Here is a 20,763-nt window from a genome sequence, read left to right on the forward strand (position 1 = left end):
TTTTTTGCACTTGTGATAGTGTTGAAAAACCACTTTTCGCACTTGTGTTGGTGCAGGAAACCACTTTTGCACTTGTATTAGTGTGGAAACACCACTTTTCGCACTTGTGTTAGTGTTGAAAAACCACTTTTCACACTTTTGTTAGTGTTGAAAAACCACTTTTCGCACTTGTGTTAGTGTTGAAAAACCACTTTTCGCACTTGTGTTAGTGTTGAAAAACCACTTTTCGCACTTGTGTTGGTGCAGGAAACCACTTTTGCACTTGTATTAGTGTGGAAAAAACACTTTTTGCACTTGTGATAGTGTTGAAAAACCACTTTTCGCACTTGTATTAGTGTTGAAAAACCACTTTTTGCACTTGTGTTGGTGCACGAAACCACTTTTGCACTTGTATTAGTGTGGAAAAACCACTTTTTGCACTTGTGTTAGTGTCGAAAAACCACTTTTCGCACTTGTGTTGGTGTGGGAAACCACTTTTGCACTTGTATTAGTGTGGAAAAAACACTTTTTGCACTTGTGATAGTGTTGAAAAACCACTTTTTGCACTTGTGTTAGTGTTGAAAAACCACTTTTCGCACTTGTGTTGGTGCAGGAAACCACTTTTGCACTTGTATTAGTGTGTAAAAACCACTTTTCGCACTTGTGTTAGTATTGAAAAACCACTTTTCGCACATGTGTTAGTGTTGAAAAACCACTTTTCGCACTTGTGTTAGTGTTGAAAAACCACTTTTCGCCTTGTGTTGGTGCAGGAAACCACTTTTGCACTTGTATTAGTGTGGAAAAAACACTTTTTGCACTTGTGATAGTGTTGAAAAACCACTTTTCGCACTTGTGTTGGTGCAGGAAACCACTTTGGCACTTGTATTAGTGTGGAAAAAACACTTTTTGCACTTGTGATAGTGTTGAAAAACCACTTTTCGCACTTGTGTTAGTGTTGAAAAACCACTTTTCGCACTTGTGTTGGTGCAGGAAACCACCTTTGCACTTGTATTCGAGTGGAAAAACCACTTTTCGCACTTGTGTTAGTGTTGAAAAACCACTTTTCGCACTTGTATTAGTGTGGAAAAACCACTTTTCGCACTTGTATTAGTATGGAAAAACCACTTTTCGCACTTGTGTTAGTGTTGAAAAACCACTATTTGCACTTGTATTAGTGTGGAAAAACAACTTTTGACACTTGTGTTAGTGTTGAAAAACCACTTTTCGCACTTGTGTTGGTGCAGGAAACCACTTTTGCACTTGTATTAATGTGGAAAAAACACTTTTCGCACTTGTGTTAGTGTTGAAAAACCACTTTTCGCACTTGTGTTGGTGCAGGAAACCACTTTTGCACTTGTATTAGTGTGGAAAAACATTTTTTGCACTTGTGATAGTGTTGAAAAACCACTTTTCGCACTTGTGTTAGTGTTGAAAAACCACTTTTCGCACTTGTGTTGGTGCAGGAAACCACTTTTGCACTTGTATTAGTGTGGAAAAACCACCTTTCACACTTGTGGTAGTGTTGAAAAACCACTTTTCGCACTTGTGTTAGTGTTGAAAAACCACTTTTCGCACTTGTGTTGTTGCAGGAAACCACTTTTGCACCTGTATTAGTGTGGGAAAACCACTTTTCGCACTTGTGTTAGTGTTGAAAAACCACTTTTCGCACTTGTGTTAGTGTTGAAAAACCACTTTTCGCACTTGTGTTGGTGCAGGAAACCACTTTTGCACTTGTATTAGTGTGGAAAAAACACTTTTTGCACTTGTGATCGTGTTGAAAAACCACTTTTCACACTTGTTTTGGTGCAGGAAACCACTTTTGCACTTGTATTAGTGTGGAAAAAACACTTTTTGCACTTGTGATAGTGTTGAAAAACCACTTTTCGCACTTGTGTTAGTGTTGAAAAACCACTTTTCGCACTTGTGTTGGTGCAGGAAACCACTTTTGCACTTGTATTAGTGTGGAAAAAACACTTTTCGCACTTGTGTTAGTGTTGAAAAACCACTTTTCACACTTTTGTTAGTGTTGAAAAACCACTTTTCGCACTTGTGTTAGTGTTGAAAAACCACTTTTCGCACTTGTGTTAGTGTTGAAAAACCACTTCTCGCACTTGTGTTGGTGCAGGAAACCACTTTTGCACTTGTATTAGATTGGAAAAAACACTTTTTGCACTTGTGATAGTGTTGAAAAACCACTTTTCGCACTTGTATTAGTGTTGAAAAACCACTTTTCGCACTTGTGTTGGTGCACGAAACCACTTTTGCACTTGTATTAGTGTGGAAAAACCACTTTTTGCACTTGTGTTAGTGTCGAAAAACCACTTTTCGCACTTGTGTTGGTGTGGGAAACCACTTTTGCACTTGTATTAGTGTGGAAAAAACACTTTTTGCACTTGTGTTAGTGTTGAAAAACCACTTTTCGCACTTGTGTTGGTGCAGGAAACCACTTTTGCACTTGTATTAGTGTGTAAAAACCACTTTTCGCACTTGTGTTAGTATTGAAAAACCACTTTTCGCACTTGTGTTAGTGTTGAAAAACCACTTTTCGCACTTGTGTTAGTGTTGAAAAACCACTTTTCGCCTTGTGTTGGTGCAGGAAACCACTTTTGCACTTGTATTAGTGTGGAAAAAACACTTTTTGCACTTGTGATAGTGTTGAAAAACCACTTTTCGCACTTGTGTTGGTGCAGGAAACCACTTTGGCACTTGTATTAGTGTGGAAAAAACACTTTTTGCACTTGTGATAGTGTTGAAAAACCACTTTTCGCACTTGTGTTAGTGTTGAAAAACCACTTTTCGCACTTGTGTTGGTGCAGGAAACCACCTTTGCACTTGTATTCGAGTGGAAAAACCACTTTTCACACTTGTGTTAGTGTTGAAAAACCACTTTTCGCACTTGTATTAGTGTGGAAAAACCACTTTTCGCACTTGTGTTAGTGTTGAAAAACCACTTTTCGCACTTGTGTTGGTGCAGGAAACCACCTTTGCACTTGTATTCGAGTGGAAAAACCACTTTTCGCACTTGTGTTAGTGTTGAAAAAACACTTTTTGCACTTGTATTAGTGTGGAAAAACAACTTTTGGCACTTGTGTTAGTGTTGAAAAACCACTTTTCGCACTTGTGTTGGTGCAGGAAACCACTTTTGCACTTGTATTAATGTGGAAAAAACACTTTTCGCACTTGTGTTAGTGTTGAAAAACCACTTTTCGCACTTGTGTTAGTGTTGAAAAACCACTTTTCGCACTTGTGTTAGTGTTGAAAAACCACTTTTCGCACTTGTGTTGGTGCAGGAAACCACCTTTGCACTTGTATTCGAGTGGAAAAACCACTTTTCGCACTTGTGTTAGTGTTGAAAAAACACTTTTTGCACTTGTATTAGTGTGGAAAAACAACTTTTGGCACTTGTGTTAGTGTTGAAAAACCACTTTTCGCACTTGTGTTGGTGCAGGAAACCACTTTTGCACTTGTATTAATGTGGAAAAAACACTTTTCGCACTTGTGTTAGTGTTGAAAAACCACTTTTCGCACTTGTGTTAGTGTTGAAAAACCACTTTTCACACTTGTGTTGGTGCAGGAAACCACTTTTGCACTTGTATTAGTGTGGAAAAAACATTTTTTGCACTTGTGATAGTGTTGAAAAACCACTTTTCGCACTTGTGTTAGTGTTGAAAAACCACTTTTCGCACTTGTGTTGGTGCAGGAAACCACTTTTGCACTTGTATTAGTGTGGAAAAACCACCTTTCACACTTGTGGTAGTGTTGAAAAACCACTTTTCGCACTTGTGTTAGTGTTGAAAAACCACTTTTCGCACTTGTGTTGGTGCAGGAAACCACTTTTGCACTTGTATTAGTGTGGAAAAACCACTTTTCGCGCTTGTGTTAGTGTTGAAAAACCACTTTTTGCACTTGTATTAGTGTGGAAAAACCACTTTTGGCACTTGTGTTAGTGTTGAAAAACCACTTTTCGCACGTGTTGGTGCAGGAAACCACATTTGCACTTGTATTAGTGTGGAAAAAACACTTTTCGCACTTGTGTTAGTGTTGAAAAACCACTTTTCGCACTTGTGTTGGTGCAGGAACCACTTTTGCACTTGTATTAGTGTGGAAAAAACATTTTTTGCACTTGTGATAGTGTTGAAAAACCACTTTTCGCACTTGTGTTGGTGCAGGAAACCACTTTTGCACTTGTATTAGTGTGGAAAAACCACTTTTCGCACTTGTGTTAGTGTTGAAAAACCACTTTTCACACTTTTGTTAGTGTTGAAAAACCACTTTTCGCACTTGTGTTAGTGTTGAAAAACCACTTTTCGCACTTGTGTTAGTGTTGAAAAACCACTTTTCGCACTTGTGTTGGTGCAGGAAACCACTTTTGCACTTGTATTAGTGTGGAAAAAACACTTTTTGCACTTGTGATAGTGTTGAAAAACCACTTTTCGCACTTGTATTAGTGTTGAAAAACCACTTTTCGCACTTGTGTTGGTGCACGAAACCACTTTTGCACTTGTATTAGTGTGGAAAAACCACTTTTTGCACTTGTGTTAGTGTCGAAAAACCACTTTTCGCACTTGTGTTGGTGCAGGAAACCACTTTTGCACTTGTATTAGTGTGGAAAAAACACTTTTTGCACTTGTGATAGTGTTGAAAAACCACTTTTTGCACTTGTGTTAGTGTTGAAAAACCACTTTTCGCACTTGTGTTGGTGCAGGAAACCACTTTTGCACTTGTATTAGTGTGTAAAAACCACTTTTCGCACTTGTGTTAGTATTGAAAAACCACTTTTCGCACTTGTGTTAGTGTTGAAAAACCACTTTTCGCACTTGTGTTGGTGCAGGAAACCACCTTTGCACTTGTATTCGAGTGGAAAAACCACTTTTCGCACTTGTGTTAGTGTTGAAAAAACACTTTTCGCACTTGTATTAGTGTGGAAAATCCACTTTTCGCACTTGTATTAGTATGGAAAAACCACTTTTCGCACTTGTGTTAGTGTTGAAAAACCACTTTTTGCACTTGTATTAGTGTGGAAAAACAACTTTTGGCACTTGTGTTAGTGTTGAAAAACCACTTTTCGCACTTGTGTTGGTGCAGGAAACCACTTTTGCACTTGTATTAATGTGGAAAAAACACTTTTCGCACTTGTGTTAGTGTTGAAAAACCACTTTTTGCACTTGTGTTAGTGTTGAAAAACCACTTTTCGCACTTGTGTTGGTGCAGGAAACCACTTTTGCACTTGTATTAGTGTGGAAAAACCACCTTTCACACTTGTGGTAGTGTTGAAAAACCACTTTTCGCACTTGTGTTAGTGTTGAAAAACCACTTTTCGCACTTGTGTTGTTGCAGGAAACCACTTTTGCACTTGTATTAGTGTGGGAAAACCACTTTTCGCACTTGTGTTAGTGTTGAAAAACCACTTTTCGCACTTGTGTTAGTGTTGAAAAACCACTTTTCGCACTTGTGTTGGTGCAGGAAACCACTTTTGCACTTGTATTAGTGTGGAAAAAACACTTTTTGCACTTGTGATAGTGTTGAAAAACCACTTTTCACACTGGTTTTGGTGCAGGAAACCACTTTTGCACTTATATTAGTGTGGAAAAAACACTTTTTGCACTTGTGATAGTGTTGAAAAACCACTTTTCGCACTTGTGATAGTGTTGAAAAACCACTTTTCGCACTTGTGTTAGTGTTGAAAAACCACTTTTCGCACTTGTGTTGGTGCAGGAAACCACTTTTGCACTTGTATTAGTGTGGAAAAAACACTTTTCGCACTTGTGTTAGTGTTGAAAATCCACTTTTCACACTTTTGTTAGTGTTGAAAAACCACTTTTCGCACTTGTGTTAGTGTTGAAAAACCACTTTTCGCACTTGTGTTAGTGTTGAAAAACCACTTTTCGCACTTGTGTTGGTGCAGGAAACCACTTTTGCACTTGTATTAGTGTGGAAAAAACACTTTTTGCACTTGTGATAGTGTTGAAAAACCACTTTTCGCACTTGTATTAGTGTTGAAAAACCACTTTTCGCACTTGTGTTGGTGCACGAAACCAATTTTGCACTTGTATTAGTGTGGAAAAAACACTTTTTGCACTTGTGATAGTGTTGAAAAACCACTTTGTGCACTTGTGTTAGTGTTGAAAAACCACTTTTCGCACTTGTGTTGGTGCAGGAAACCACTTTTGCACTTGTATTAGTGTGTAAAAACCACTTTTCGCACTTGTGTTAGTATTGAAAAACGACTTTTCGCACTTGTGTTAGTGTTGAAAAACCACTTTTCGCACTTGTGTTAGTGTTGAAAAACCACTTTTCGCCTTGTGTTGGTGCAGGAAACCACTTTTGCACTTGTATTAGTGTGGAAAAAACACTTTTTGCACTTGTGATAGTGTTGAAAAACCACTTTTCGCACTTGTGTTGGTGCAGGAAACCACATTGGCACTTGTATTAGTGTGGAAAAAACACTTTTTGCACTTGTTATAGTGTTGAAAAACCACTTTTCGCACTTGTGTTAGTGTTGAAAAACCACTTTTCGCACTTGTGTTGGTGCAGGAAACCACCTTTGCACTTGTATTCGAGTGGAAAAACCACTTTTCACACTTGTGTTAGTGTTGAAAAACCACTTTTCGCACTTGTATTAGTGTGGAAAAACCACTTTTCGCACTTGTATTAGTGTTGAAAAACCACTTTTCGCACTTGTGTTGGTGCACGAAACCACTTTTGCACTTGTATTAGTGTGGAAAAACCACTTTTTGCACTTGTGTTAGTGTCGAAAAACCACTTTTCGCACTTGTGTTGGTGTGGGAAACCACTTTTGCACTTGTATTAGTGTGGAAAAAACACTTTTTGCACTTGTGATAGAGTTGAAAAACCACTTTTTGCACTTGTGTTAGTGTGTAAAAACCACTTTTCGCACTTGTGTTAGTATTGAAAAACCACTTTTCGCACTTGTGTTAGTGTTGAAAAACCACTTTTCGCACTTGTGTTAGTATTGAAAAACCACTTTTCGCACTTGTGTTAGTGTTGAAAAACCACTTTTCGCCTTGTGTTGGTGCAGGAAACCACTTTTGCACTTGTATTAGTGTGGAAAAAACACTTTTTGCACTTGTGATAGTGTTGAAAAACCACTTTTCGCACTTGTGTTGGTGCAGGAAACCACTTTTGCACTTGTATTAGTGTGGAAAAACCACTTTTCGCACTTGTGTTAGTGTTGAAAAACCACTTTTTGCACTTGTATTAGTGTGGAAAAACCACTTTTGGCACTTGTGTTAGTGTTGAAAAACCACTTTTCGCACTTGTGTTGGTGCAGGAAACCACATTTGCACTTGTATTAGTGTGGAAAAAACACTTTTCGCACTTGTGTTAGTGTTGAAAAACAACTTTTCGCACTTGTGTTAGTGTTGAAAAAACACTTTTCGCACTTGTGTTGGTGCAGGAACCACTTTTGCACTTGTATTAGTGTGGAAAAAACATTTTTTGCACTTGTGATAGTGTTGAAAAACCACTTTTCGCACTTGTGTTGGTGCAGGAAACCACTTTTGCACTTGTATTAGTGTGGGAGAAACCACTTTTCGCACTTGTGTTAGTGTTGAAAAACCACTTTTCACACTTTTGTTAGTGTTGAAAAACCACTTTTCGCACTTGTGTTAGTGTTGAAAAACCACTTTTCGCACTTGTGTTAGTGTTGAAAAACCACTTTTCGCACTTGTGTTGGTGCAGGAAACCACTTTTGCACTTGTATTAGTGTGGAAAAAACACTTTTTGCACTTGTGATAGTGTTGAAAAACCACTTTTCGCACTTGTATTAGTGTTGAAAAACCACTTTTCGCACTTGTGTTGGTGCACGAAACCACTTTTGCACTTGTATTAGTGTGGAAAAACCACTTTTTGCACTTGTGTTAGTGTCGAAAAACCACTTTTCGCACTTGTGTTGGTGTGGGAAACCACTTTTGCACTTGTATTAGTGTGGAAAAAACACTTTATGCACTTGTGATAGTGTTGAAAAACCACTTTTTGCACTTGTGTTAGTGTTGAAAAACCACTTTTCGCACTTGTGTTGGTGCAGGAAACCACTTTTGCACTTGTATTAGTGTGTAAAAACCACTTTTCGCACTTGTGTTAGTATTGAAAAACCACTTTTCGCACTTGTGTTAGTGTTGAAAAACCACTTTTCGCACTTGTGTTAGTGTTGAAAAACCACTTTTCGCCTTGTGTTGGTGCAGGAAACCACTTTTGCACTTGTATTAGTGTGGAAAAAACACTTTTTGCACTTGTGATAGTGTTGAAAAACCACTTTTCGCACTTGTGTTGGTGCAGGAAACCACCTTGGCATTTGTATTAGTGTGGAAAAAACACTTTTTGCACTTGTGATAGTGTTGAAAAACCACTTTTCGCACTTGTGTTAGTGTTGAAAAACCACTTTTCGCACTTGTGTTGGTGCAGGAAACCACCTTTGCACTTGTATTCGAGTGGAAAAACCACTTTTCGCACTTGTGTTAGTGTTGAAAAACCACTTTTCGCACTTGTATTAGTGTGGAAAAACCACTTTTCGCACTTGTATTAGTATGGAAAAACCACTTTTCGCACTTGTGTTAGTGTTGAAAAACCACTTTTTGCACTTGTATTAGTGTGGAAAAAACACTTTTCTCAGTTGTGTTAGTGTGGAAAAACCACTTTTCGCACTTGTGTTAGTGTTGAAAAACCACTTTTCGCACTTGTGTTAGTGTTGAAAAACCACTTTTCGCACTTGTGTTAGTGTTGAAAAACTACTTTTCGCACTTGTGTTGGTGCAGGAAACCACTTTTGCACTTGTATTAGTGTGGAAAAAACACTTTTTGCACTTGTGATAGTGTTGAAAAACCACTTTTCGCACTTGTATTAGTGTTGAAAAACCACTTTTCGCACTTGTGTTGGTGCACGAAACCACTTTTGCACTTGTATTAGTGTGGAAAAACCACTTTTTGCACTTGTGTTAGTGTCGAAAAACCACTTTTCGCACATGTGTTGGTGTGGGAAACCACTTTTGCACTTGTATTAGTGTGGAAAAAACACTTTTTGCACTTGTGATGGTGTTGAAAAGCCACTTTTTGCACTTGTGTTAGTGTTGAAAAACCACTTTTCGCACTTGTGTTGGTGCAGGAAACCACTTTTGCACTTGTATTAGTGTGTAAAAACCACTTTTCGCACTTGTGTTAGTATTGAAAAACCACTTTTCGCACTTGTGTTAGTGTTGAAAAACCACTTTTCGCACTTGTGTTAGTGTTGAAAAACCACTTTTCGCCCTTGTGTTGGTGCAGGAAACTACTTTTGCACTTGTATTAGTGTGGAAAAACCACTTTTCGCACTTGTGTTAGTGTTGAAAACCACTTTTCGCACTTGTGTTGGTGCAGGAAACTACTTTTGCACTTGTGATAGTGTTGAAAAACCACTTTTCGCACTTGTGTTAGTGTTGAAAAACCACTTTTCGCACTTGTGTTGGTGCAGGAAACCACCTTTGCACTTGTATTCGAGTGGAAAAACCACTTTTCGCACTTGTGTTAGTGTTGAAAAACCACTTTTCGCACTTGTATTAGTGTGGAAAAACCACTTTTCGCACTTGTATTAGTATGGAAAAACCACTTTTCGCACTTGTGTTAGTGTTGAAAAACCACTTTTTGCACTTGTATTAGTGTGGAAAAAACACTTTTCTCAGTTGTGTTAGTGTGGAAAAACCACTTTTCGCACTTGTGTTAGTGTTGAAAAACCACTTTTCGCACTTGTGTTAGTGTTGAAAAACCACTTTTCGCACTTGTGTTAGTGTTGAAAAACTACTTTTCGCACTTGTGTTGGTGCAGGAAACCACTTTTGCACTTGTATTAGTGTGGAAAAAACACTTTTTGCACTTGTGATAGTGTTGAAAAACCACTTTTCGCACTTGTATTAGTGTTGAAAAACCACTTTTCGCACTTGTGTTGGTGCACGAAACCACTTTTGCACTTGTATTAGTGTGGAAAAACCACTTTTTGCACTTGTGTTAGTGTCGAAAAACCACTTTTCGCACATGTGTTGGTGTGGGAAACCACTTTTGCACTTGTATTAGTGTGGAAAAAACACTTTTTGCACTTGTGATGGTGTTGAAAAGCCACTTTTTGCACTTGTGTTAGTGTTGAAAAACCACTTTTCGCACTTGTGTTGGTGCAGGAAACCACTTTTGCACTTGTATTAGTGTGTAAAAACCACTTTTCGCACTTGTGTTAGTATTGAAAAACCACTTTTCGCACTTGTGTTAGTGTTGAAAAACCACTTTTCGCACTTGTGTTAGTGTTGAAAAACCACTTTTCGCCCTTGTGTTGGTGCAGGAAACTACTTTTGCACTTGTATTAGTGTGGAAAAACCACTTTTCGCACTTGTGTTAGTGTTGAAAACCACTTTTCGCACTTGTGTTGGTGCAGGAAACCACTTTTGCACTTGTATTAGTGTGGAAAAACCACTTTTCGCACTTGTGTTAGTGTTGAAAAACCACTTTTCGCACTTGTGTTAGTGTTGAAAAACCACTTTTCGCACTTGTGTTAGTGTTGAAAAACCACTTTTCGAACTTGTGTTAGTGTTGAAAAACCACTTTTCGCACTTGTGTTGGTGCAGGAAACCACTTTTGCACTTGTATTAGTGTGGAAAAAACACTTTTTGCACTTGTGATAGTGTTGAAAAACCACTTTTCGCACTTGTGTTGGTGCAGGAAACCACTTTTGCACTTGTATTAGTGTGGAAAAAACACTTTTTGCACTTGTGATAGTGTTGAAAAACCACTTTTCGCACTTGTGTTAGTGTTGAAAAACCACTTTTCGCACTTGTGTTGGTGCAGGAAACCACTTTTGCACTTGTATTAGTGTGGAAAAACCACTTTTTGCACTTGTGTTAGTGTTGAAAAACCACTTTTCGCACTTGTGTTGGTGCAGGAAACCACTTTTGCACTTGTATTAGTGTGGAAAAACCACTTTTCGCACTTGTGTTAGTGTTGAAAAACCACTTTTTGCACTTGTATTAGTGTGGAAAACCCACTTTTGGCACTTGTGTTAGTGTTGAAAAACCACTTTTCGCACTTGTGTTGGTGCAGGAAACCACATTTGCACTTGTATTAGTGTGGAAAAAACACTTTTCGCACTTGTGTTAGTGTTGAAAAACAACTTTTCGCACATGTGTTAGTGTTGAAAAACCACTTTTCGCACTTGTGTTGGTGCAGGAACCACTTTTGCCCTTGTATTAGTGTGGAAAAAACATTTTTTGCACTTGTGATAGTGTTGAAAAACCACTTTTCGCACTTGTGTTGGTGCAGGAAACCACTTTTGCACTTGTATTAGTGTGGAAAAAACACTTTTTGCACTTGTGATAGTGTTGAAAAACCACTTTTCGCACTTGTGTTAGTGTTGAAAAACCACTTTTCGCACTTGTGTTGGTGCAGGAAACCACTTTTGCACTTGTATTAGTGTGGAAAAAACCACTTTTCGCACTTGTGTTAGTGTTGAAAAACCACTTTTCGCACTTGTGTTAGTGTTGAAAAACCACTTTTCGCACTTGTGTTGGTGCAGGAAACCACCTTTGCACTTGTATTAGTGTGGAAAAACCACTTTTTCACACTTGTGTTAGTGTTGAAAAACCACTTTTCGTACTTGTGTTAGTGTTGAAAAACCACTTTTCGCACTTGTGTTGGTGCAGGAAACCACATTTGCACTTGTATTAGTGTGGAAAAAACACTTTTTGCACTTGTGTTAGTGTTGAAAAACCACTTTTCGCACTTGTGTTAGTGCTGAAAAACCACTTTTCGCACTTGTGGTGGTGCAGGAAACCACTTTTGCACTTGTATTAGTGTGGAAAAACCACTTTTCGCACTTGTGTTAGAGTTGAAAAACCACTTTTCGCACTTGTGTTAGTGTTGAAAAACCACTTTTCGCACTTGTGTTGGTGCAGGAAACCACTTTTGCACTTGTATTAGTGTGGAAAACCACTTTTTGCACTTGTGATAGTGTTGAAAAACCACTTTTCGCACTTGTGTTAGTGTTGAAAAACCACTTTTCGCACTTGTGTTGGTGCAGGAAACCACTTTTGCACTTGTATTAGTGTGGAAAAACCACTTTTCTCACTTGTGTTAGTGTTGAAAAACCACTTTTCGCACTTGTGTTAGTGTTGAAAAACCACTTTTCGCACTTGTGTTGGTGCAGGAAACCACTTTTGCACTTGTATTAGTGTGGAAAAAACACTTTTTGCACTTGTGATAGTGTTGAAAAACCACTTTTCGCACTTGTGTTAGTGTTGAAAAACCACTTTTCGCACTTGTGTTGGTGCAGTAAACCACTTTTGCACTTGTATTAGTGTGGAAAAACCACTTTTCGCACTTGTGTTAGTGTTGAAAACCCACTTTTCGCACTTGTGTTAGTGTTGAAAACCACTTTTCGCACTTGTGTTGGTGCAGGAAACCACTTTTGCACTTGTATTAGTGTGGAAAAACCACTTTTTGCACTTGTGATAGTGTTGAAAAACCACTTTTCGCACTTGTGTTAGTGTTGAAAAACCACTTTTTCGCACTTGTGTTAGTGTTGAAAAACCACTTTTCGCACTTGTGTTGGTGCAGGAAACCACTTTTGCACTTGTATTAGTGTCGAAAAAACACTTTTCGCACTTGTGTTAGTGTTGAAAAACCACTTTTCGCACTTGTGTTGGTGCAGGAAACCACTTTTGCACTTGTATTAGTGTGGAAAAAACACTTTTTGCACTTGTGATAGTGTTGAAAAACCACTTTTTGCACATGTGTTAGTGTTGAAAAACCACTTTTCGCACTTGTGTTGGTGCAGAAAACCAGTTTTGCACTTGTATTAGTGTGGAAAAACCACTTTTCCCACCTGTGTTGAAAAACCACTTTTCACACTTGTGTTAGTGTTGAAAAACCACTTTTTGCACTTGTGTTAGTGTTGAAAAACCACTTTTGCACTTGTATTAGTGTGGAAAAACCACTATTTCGCACTTGTGTTGGTGCAGGAAACCACTTTTGCACTTGTATTAGTGTGGAAAAAACACTTTTCACACTTGTGTTAGTGTTGAAAAACCACTTTTCGCACTTGTGTTAGTGTTGAAAAACCACTTTTCGCACTTGTGTTGGTGCAGGAAACCACTTTTGCACTTGTATTAGTGTGGAAAAAACACTTTTCGCACTTGTGTTAGTGTTGAAAAACCACTTTTCGCACTTGTGTTAGTGTTGAAAAACCACTTTTCGCACTTGTGTTGGTGCAGGAAACCACTTTTGCACTTTTATTAGTGTGGAAAAAACACTTTTTGCACTTGTGATAGTGTTGAAAAACCACTTTTCGCACTTGTGTTAGTGTTGAAAAACCACTTTTCGCACTTGTGTTGGTGCAGGAAACCCCTTTTGCACTTGTATTAGTGTGGAAAAACACTTTTTGCACTTGTGATAGTGTTGAAAAACCACTTTTCGCACTTGTGTTAGTGTTGAAAAACCACTTTTCGCACTTGTGTTAGTGTTGAAAAACTACTTTTCGCACTTGTGTTGGTGCAGGAAACCACTTTTGCACTTGTATTAGTGTGGAAAAAACACTTTTTGCACTTGTGATAGTGTTGAAAAACCACTTTTCGCACTTGTATTAGTGTTGAAAAACCACTTTTCGCACTTGTGTTGGTGCACGAAACCACTTTTGCACTTGTATTAGTGTGGAAAAACCACTTTTTGCACTTGTGTTAGTGTCGAAAAACCACTTTTCGCACATGTGTTGGTGTGGGAAACCACTTTTGCACTTGTATTAGTGTGGAAAAAACACTTTTTGCACTTGTGATAGTGTTGAAAAGCCACTTTTTGCACTTGTGTTAGTGTTGAAAAACCACTTTTCGCACTTGTGTTGGTGCAGGAAACCACTTTTGCACTTGTATTAGTGTGTAAAAACCACTTTTCGCACTTGTGTTAGTATTGAAAAACCACTTTTCGCACTTGTGTTAGTGTTGAAAAACCACTTTTCGCACTTGTGTTAGTGTTGAAAAACCACTTTTCGCCCTTGTGTTGGTGCAGGAAACTACTTTTGCACTTGTATTAGTGTGGAAAAACCACTTTTCGCACTTGTGTTAGTGTTGAAAACCACTTTTCGCACTTGTGTTGGTGCAGGAAACCACTTTTGCACTTGTATTAGTGTGGAAAAACCACTTTTCGCACTTGTGTTAGTGTTGAAAAACCACTTTTCGCACTTGTGTTAGTGTTGAAAAACCACTTTTCGCACTTGTGTTAGTGTTGAAAAACCACTTTTCGAACTTGTGTTAGTGTTGAAAAACCACTTTTCGCACTTGTGTTGGTGCAGGAAACCACTTTTGCACTTGTATTAGTGTGGAAAAAACACTTTTTGCACTTGTGATAGTGTTGAAAAACCACTTTTCGCACTTGTGTTGGTGCAGGAAACCACTTTTGCACTTGTATTAGTGTGGAAAAAACACTTTTTGCACTTGTGATAGTGTTGAAAAACCACTTTTCGCACTTGTGTTAGTGTTGAAAAACCACTTTTCGCACTTGTGTTGGTGCAGGAAACCACTTTTGCACTTGTATTAGTGTGGAAAAACCACTTTTCGTACTTGTGTTAGTATTGAAAAACAACTTTTCGCACTTGTGTTGGTGCAGGAAACCACTTTTGCACTTGTATTAGTGTGGAAAAACCACTTTTCGCACTTGTGTTAGTGTTGAAAAACCACTTTTTGCACTTGTATTAGTGTGGAAAACCCACTTTTGGCACTTGTGTTAGTGTTGAAAAACCACTTTTCGCACTTGTGTTGGTGCAGGAAACCACATTTGCACTTGTATTAGTGTGGAAAAAACACTTTTCGCACTTGTGTTAGTGTTGAAAAACAACTTTTCGCACATGTGTTAGTGTTGAAAAACCACTTTTCGCACTTGTGTTGGTGCAGGAACCACTTTTGCACTTGTATTAGTGTGGAAAAAACATTTTTTGCACTTGTGTTAGTGTTGAAAAACCACTTTTCGCACTTGTGTTAGTGTTGAAAAACCACTTTTCGAACTTGTGTTAGTGTTGAAAAACCACTTTTCGCACTTGTGTTGGTGCAGGAAACCACTTTTGCACTTGTATTAGTGTGGAAAAAACACTTTTTGCACTTGTGATAGTGTTGAAAAACCACTTTTCGCACTTGTGTTGGTGCAGGAAACCACTTTTGCACTTGTATTAGTGTGGAAAAAACACTTTTTGCACTTGTGATAGTGTTGAAAAACCACTTTTCGCACTTGTGTTAGTGTTGAAAAACCACTTTTCGCACTTGTGTTGGTGCAGGAAACCACTTTTGCACTTGTATTAGTGTGGAAAAACCACTTTTTGCACTTGTGTTAGTGTTGAAAAACCACTTTTCGCACTTGTGTTGGTGCAGGAAACCACTTTTGCACTTGTATTAGTGTGGAAAAACCACTTTTCGCACTTGTGTTAGTGTTGAAAAACCACTTTTTGCACTTGTATTAGTGTGGAAAACCCACTTTTGGCACTTGTGTTAGTGTTGAAAAACCACTTTTCGCACTTGTGTTGGTGCAGGAAACCACATTTGCACTTGTATTAGTGTGGAAAAAACACTTTTCGCACTTGTGTTAGTGTTGAAAAACAACTTTTCGCACATGTGTTAGTGTTGAAAAACCACTTTTCGCACTTGTGTTGGTGCAGGAACCACTTTTGCCCTTGTATTAGTGTGGAAAAAACATTTTTTGCACTTGTGATAGTGTTGAAAAACCACTTTTCGCACTTGTGTTGGTGCAGGAAACCACTTTTGCACTTGTATTAGTGTGGAAAAAACACTTTTTGCACTTGTGATAGTGTTGAAAAACCACTTTTCGCACTTGTGTTAGTGTTGAAAAACCACTTTTCGCACTTGTGTTGGTGCAGGAAACCACTTTTGCACTTGTATTAGTGTGGAAAAAACCACTTTTCGCACTTGTGTTAGTGTTGAAAAACCACTTTTCGCACTTGTGTTAGTGTTGAAAAACCACTTTTCGCACTTGTGTTGGTGCAGGAAACCACCTTTGCACTTGTATTAGTGTGGAAAAACCACTTTTTCACACTTGTGTTAGTGTTGAAAAACCACTTTTCGTACTTGTGTTAGTGTTGAAAAACCACTTTTCGCACTTGTGTTGGTGCAGGAAACCACATTTGCACTTGTATTAGTGTGGAAAAAACACTTTTTGCACTTGTGTTAGTGTTGAAAAACCACTTTTCGCACTTGTGTTAGTGCTGAAAAACCACTTTTCGCACTTGTGGTGGTGCAGGAAACCACTTTTGCACTTGTATTAGTGTGGAAAAACCACTTTTCGCACTTGTGTTAGAGTTGAAAAACCACTTTTCGCACTTGTGTTAGTGTTGAAAAACCACTTTTCGCACTTGTGTTGGTGCAGGAAACCACTTTTGCACTTGTATTAGTGTGGAAAACCACTTTTTGCACTTGTGATAGTGTTGAAAAACCACTTTTCGCACTTGTGTTAGTGTTGAAAAACCACTTTTCGCACTTGTGTTGGTGCAGGAAACCACTTTTGCACTTGTATTAGTGTGGAAAAACCACTTTTCTCACTTGTGTTAGTGTTGAAAAACCACTTTTCGCACTTGTGTTAGTGTTGAAAAACCACTTTTCGCACTTGTGTTGGTGCAGGAAACCACTTTTGCACTTGTATTAGTGTGGAAAAAACACTTTTTGCACTTGTGATAGTGTTGAAAAACCACTTTTCGCACTTGTGTTAGTGTTGAAAAACCACTTTTCGCACTTGTGTTGGTGCAGTAAACCACTTTTGCACTTGTATTAGTGTGGAAAAACCACTTTTCGCACTTGTGTTAGTGTTGAAAACCCACTTTTCGCACTTGTGTTAGTGTTGAAAACCACTTTTCGCACTTGTGTTGGTGCAGGAAACCACTTTTGCACTTGTATTAGTGTGGAAAAACCACTTTTTGCACTTGTGATAGTGTTGAAAAACCACTTTTTCGCACTTGTGTTAGTGTTGAAAAACCACTTTTCGCACTTGTGTTGGTGCAGGAAACCACTTTTGCACTTGTATTAGTGTCGAAAAAACACTTTTCGCACTTGTGTTAGTGTTGAAAAACCACTTTTCGCACTTGTGTTGGTGCAGGAAACCACTTTTGCACTTGTATTAGTGTGGAAAAAACACTTTTTGCACTTGTGATAGTGTTGAAAAACCACTTTTTGCACATGTGTTAGTGTTGAAAAACCACTTTTCGCACTTGTGTTGGTGCAGAAAACCAGTTTTGCACTTGTATTAGTGTGGAAAAACCACTTTTCCCACCTGTGTTGAAAAACCACTTTTCACACTTGTGTTAGTGTTGAAAAACCACTTTTTGCACTTGTGTTAGTGTTGAAAAACCACTTTTGCACTTGTATTAGTGTGGAAAAACCACTATTTCGCACTTGTGTTGGTGCAGGAAACCACTTTTGCACTTGTATTAGTGTGGAAAAAACACTTTTCACACTTGTGTTAGTGTTGAAAAACCACTTTTCGCACTTGTGTTAGTGTTGAAAAACCACTTTTCGCACTTGTGTTGGTGCAGGAAACCACTTTTGCACTTGTATTAGTGTGGAAAAAACACTTTTCGCACTTGTGTTAGTGTTGAAAAACCACTTTTCGCACTTGTGTTAGTGTTGAAAAACCACTTTTCGCACTTGTGTTGGTGCAGGAAACCACTTTTGCACTTTTATTAGTGTGGAAAAAACACTTTTTGCACTTGTGATAGTGTTGAAAAACCACTTTTCGCACTTGTGTTAGTGTTGAAAAACCACTTTTCGCACTTGTGTTGGTGCAGGAAACCCCTTTTGCACTTGTATTAGTGTGGAAAAACACTTTTTGCACTTGTGATAGTGTTGAAAAACCACTTTTCGCACTTGTGTTAGTGTTGAAAAACCACTTTTCGCACTTGTGTTAGTGTTGAAAAACTACTTTTCGCACTTGTGTTGGTGCAGGAAACCACTTTTGCACTTGTATTAGTGTGGAAAAAACACTTTTTGCACTTGTGATAGTGTTGAAAAACCACTTTTCGCACTTGTATTAGTGTTGAAAAACCACTTTTCGCACTTGTGTTGGTGCACGAAACCACTTTTGCACTTGTATTAGTGTGGAAAAACCACTTTTTGCACTTGTGTTAGTGTCGAAAAACCACTTTTCGCACATGTGTTGGTGTGGGAAACCACTTTTGCACTTGTATTAGTGTGGAAAAAACACTTTTTGCACTTGTGATAGTGTTGAAAAGCCACTTTTTGCACTTGTGTTAGTGTTGAAAAACCACTTTTCGCACTTGTGTTGGTGCAGGAAACCACTTTTGCACTTGTATTAGTGTGTAAAAACCACTTTTCGCACTTGTGTTAGTATTGAAAAACCACTTTTCGCACTTGTGTTAGTGTTGAAAAACCACTTTTCGCACTTGTGTTAGTGTTGAAAAACCACTTTTCGCCCTTGTGTTGGTGCAGGAAACTACTTTTGCACTTGTATTAGTGTGGAAAAACCACTTTTCGCACTTGTGTTAGTGTTGAAAACCACTTTTCGCACTTGTGTTGGTGCAGGAAACCACTTTTGCACTTGTATTAGTGTGGAAAAACCACTTTTCGCACTTGTGTTAGTGTTGAAAAACCACTTTTCGCACTTGTGTTAGTGTTGAAAAACCACTTTTCGCACTTGTGTTAGTGTTGAAAAACCACTTTTCGAACTTGTGTTAGTGTTGAAAAACCACTTTTCGCACTTGTGTTGGTGCAGGAAACCACTTTTGCACTTGTATTAGTGTGGAAAAAACACTTTTTGCACTTGTGATAGTGTTGAAAAACCACTTTTCGCACTTGTGTTGGTGCAGGAAACCACTTTTGCACTTGTATTAGTGTGGAAAAAACACTTTTTGCACTTGTGATAGTGTTGAAAAACCACTTTTCGCACTTGTGTTAGTGTTGAAAAACCACTTTTCGCACTTGTGTTGGTGCAGGAAACCACTTTTGCACTTGTATTAGTGTGGAAAAACCACTTTTCGTACTTGTGTTAGTATTGAAAAACAACTTTTCGCACTTGTGTTGGTGCAGGAAACCACTTTTGCACTTGTATTAGTGTGGAAAAACCACTTTTCGCACTTGTGTTAGTGTTGAAAAACCACTTTTTGCACTTGTATTAGTGTGGAAAACCCACTTTTGGCACTTGTGTTAGTGTTGAAAAACCACTTTTCGCACTTGTGTTGGTGCAGGAAACCACATTTGCACTTGTATTAGTGTGGAAAAAACACTTTTCGCACTTGTGTTAGTGTTGAAAAACAACTTTTCGCACATGTGTTAGTGTTGAAAAACCACTTTTCGCACTTGTGTTGGTGCAGGAACCACTTTTGCACTTGTATTAGTGTGGAAAAAACATTTTTTGCACTTGTGATAGTGTTGAAAAACCACTTTTCGCACTTGTGTTGGTGCAGGAAACCACTTTTGCACTTGTATTAGTGTGGAAAAAACACTTTTTGCACTTGTGATAGTGTTGAAAAACCACTTTTCGCACTTGTGTTAGTGTTGAAAAACCACTTTTCGCACTTGTGTTGGTGCAGGAAACCACTTTTGCACTTGTATTAGTGTGGAAAAAACCACTTTTCGCACTTGTGTTAGTGTTGAAAAACCACTTTTCGCACTTGTGTTAGTGTTGAAAAACCACTTTTCGCACTTGTGTTGGTGCAGGAAACCACCTTTGCACTTGTATTAGTGTGGAAAAACCACTTTTTCACACTTGTGTTAGTGTTGAAAAACCACTTTTCGTACTTGTGTTAGTGTTGAAAAACCACTTTTCGCACTTGTGTTGGTGCAGGAAACCACATTTGCACTTGTATTAGTGTGGAAAAAACACTTTTTGCACTTGTGTTAGTGTTGAAAAACCACTTTTCGCACTTGTGTTAGTGCTGAAAAACCACTTTTCGCACTTGTGGTGGTGCAGGAAACCACTTTTGCACTTGTATTAGTGTGGAAAAACCACTTTTCGCACTTGTGTTAGAGTTGAAAAACCACTTTTCGCACTTGTGTTAGTGTTGAAAAACCACTTTTCGCACTTGTGTTGGTGCAGGAAACCACTTTTGCACTTGTATTAGTGTGGAAAACCACTTTTTGCACTTGTGATAGTGTTGAAAAACCACTTTTCGCACTTGTGTTAGTGTTGAAAAACCACTTTTCGCACTTGTGTTGGTGCAGGAAACCACTTTTGCACTTGTATTAGTGTGGAAAAACCACTTTTCTCACTTGTGTTAGTGTTGAAAAACCACTTTTCGCACTTGTGTTAGTGTTGAAAAACCACTTTTCGCACTTGTGTTGGTGCAGGAAACCACTTTTGCACTTGTATTAGTGTGGAAAAAACACTTTTTGCACTTGTGATAGTGTTGAAAAACCACTTTTCGCACTTGTGTTAGTGTTGAAAAACCACTTTTCGCACTTGTGTTGGTGCAGTAAACCACTTTTGCACTTGTATTAGTGTGGAAAAACCACTTTTCGCACTTGTGTTAGTGTTGAAAACCCACTTTTCGCACTTGTGTTAGTGTTGAAAACCACTTTTCGCACTTGTGTTGGTGCAGGAAACCACTTTTGCACTTGTATTAGTGTGGAAAAACCACTTTTTGCACTTGTGATAGTGTTGAAAAACCACTTTTCGCACTTGTGTTAGTGTTGAAAAACCACTTTTTCGCACTTGTGTTAGTGTTGAAAAACCACTTTTCGCACTTGTGTTGGTGCAGGAAACCACTTTTGCACTTGTATTAGTGTCGAAAAAACACTTTTCGCACTTGTGTT

This window comes from Myxine glutinosa, chromosome 1 (genome assembly GCF_964187855.1).
Source record: "Myxine glutinosa chromosome 1, kmMyxGlut1.1, whole genome shotgun sequence".
NCBI lineage: Eukaryota > Metazoa > Chordata > Myxini > Myxiniformes > Myxinidae > Myxine > Myxine glutinosa.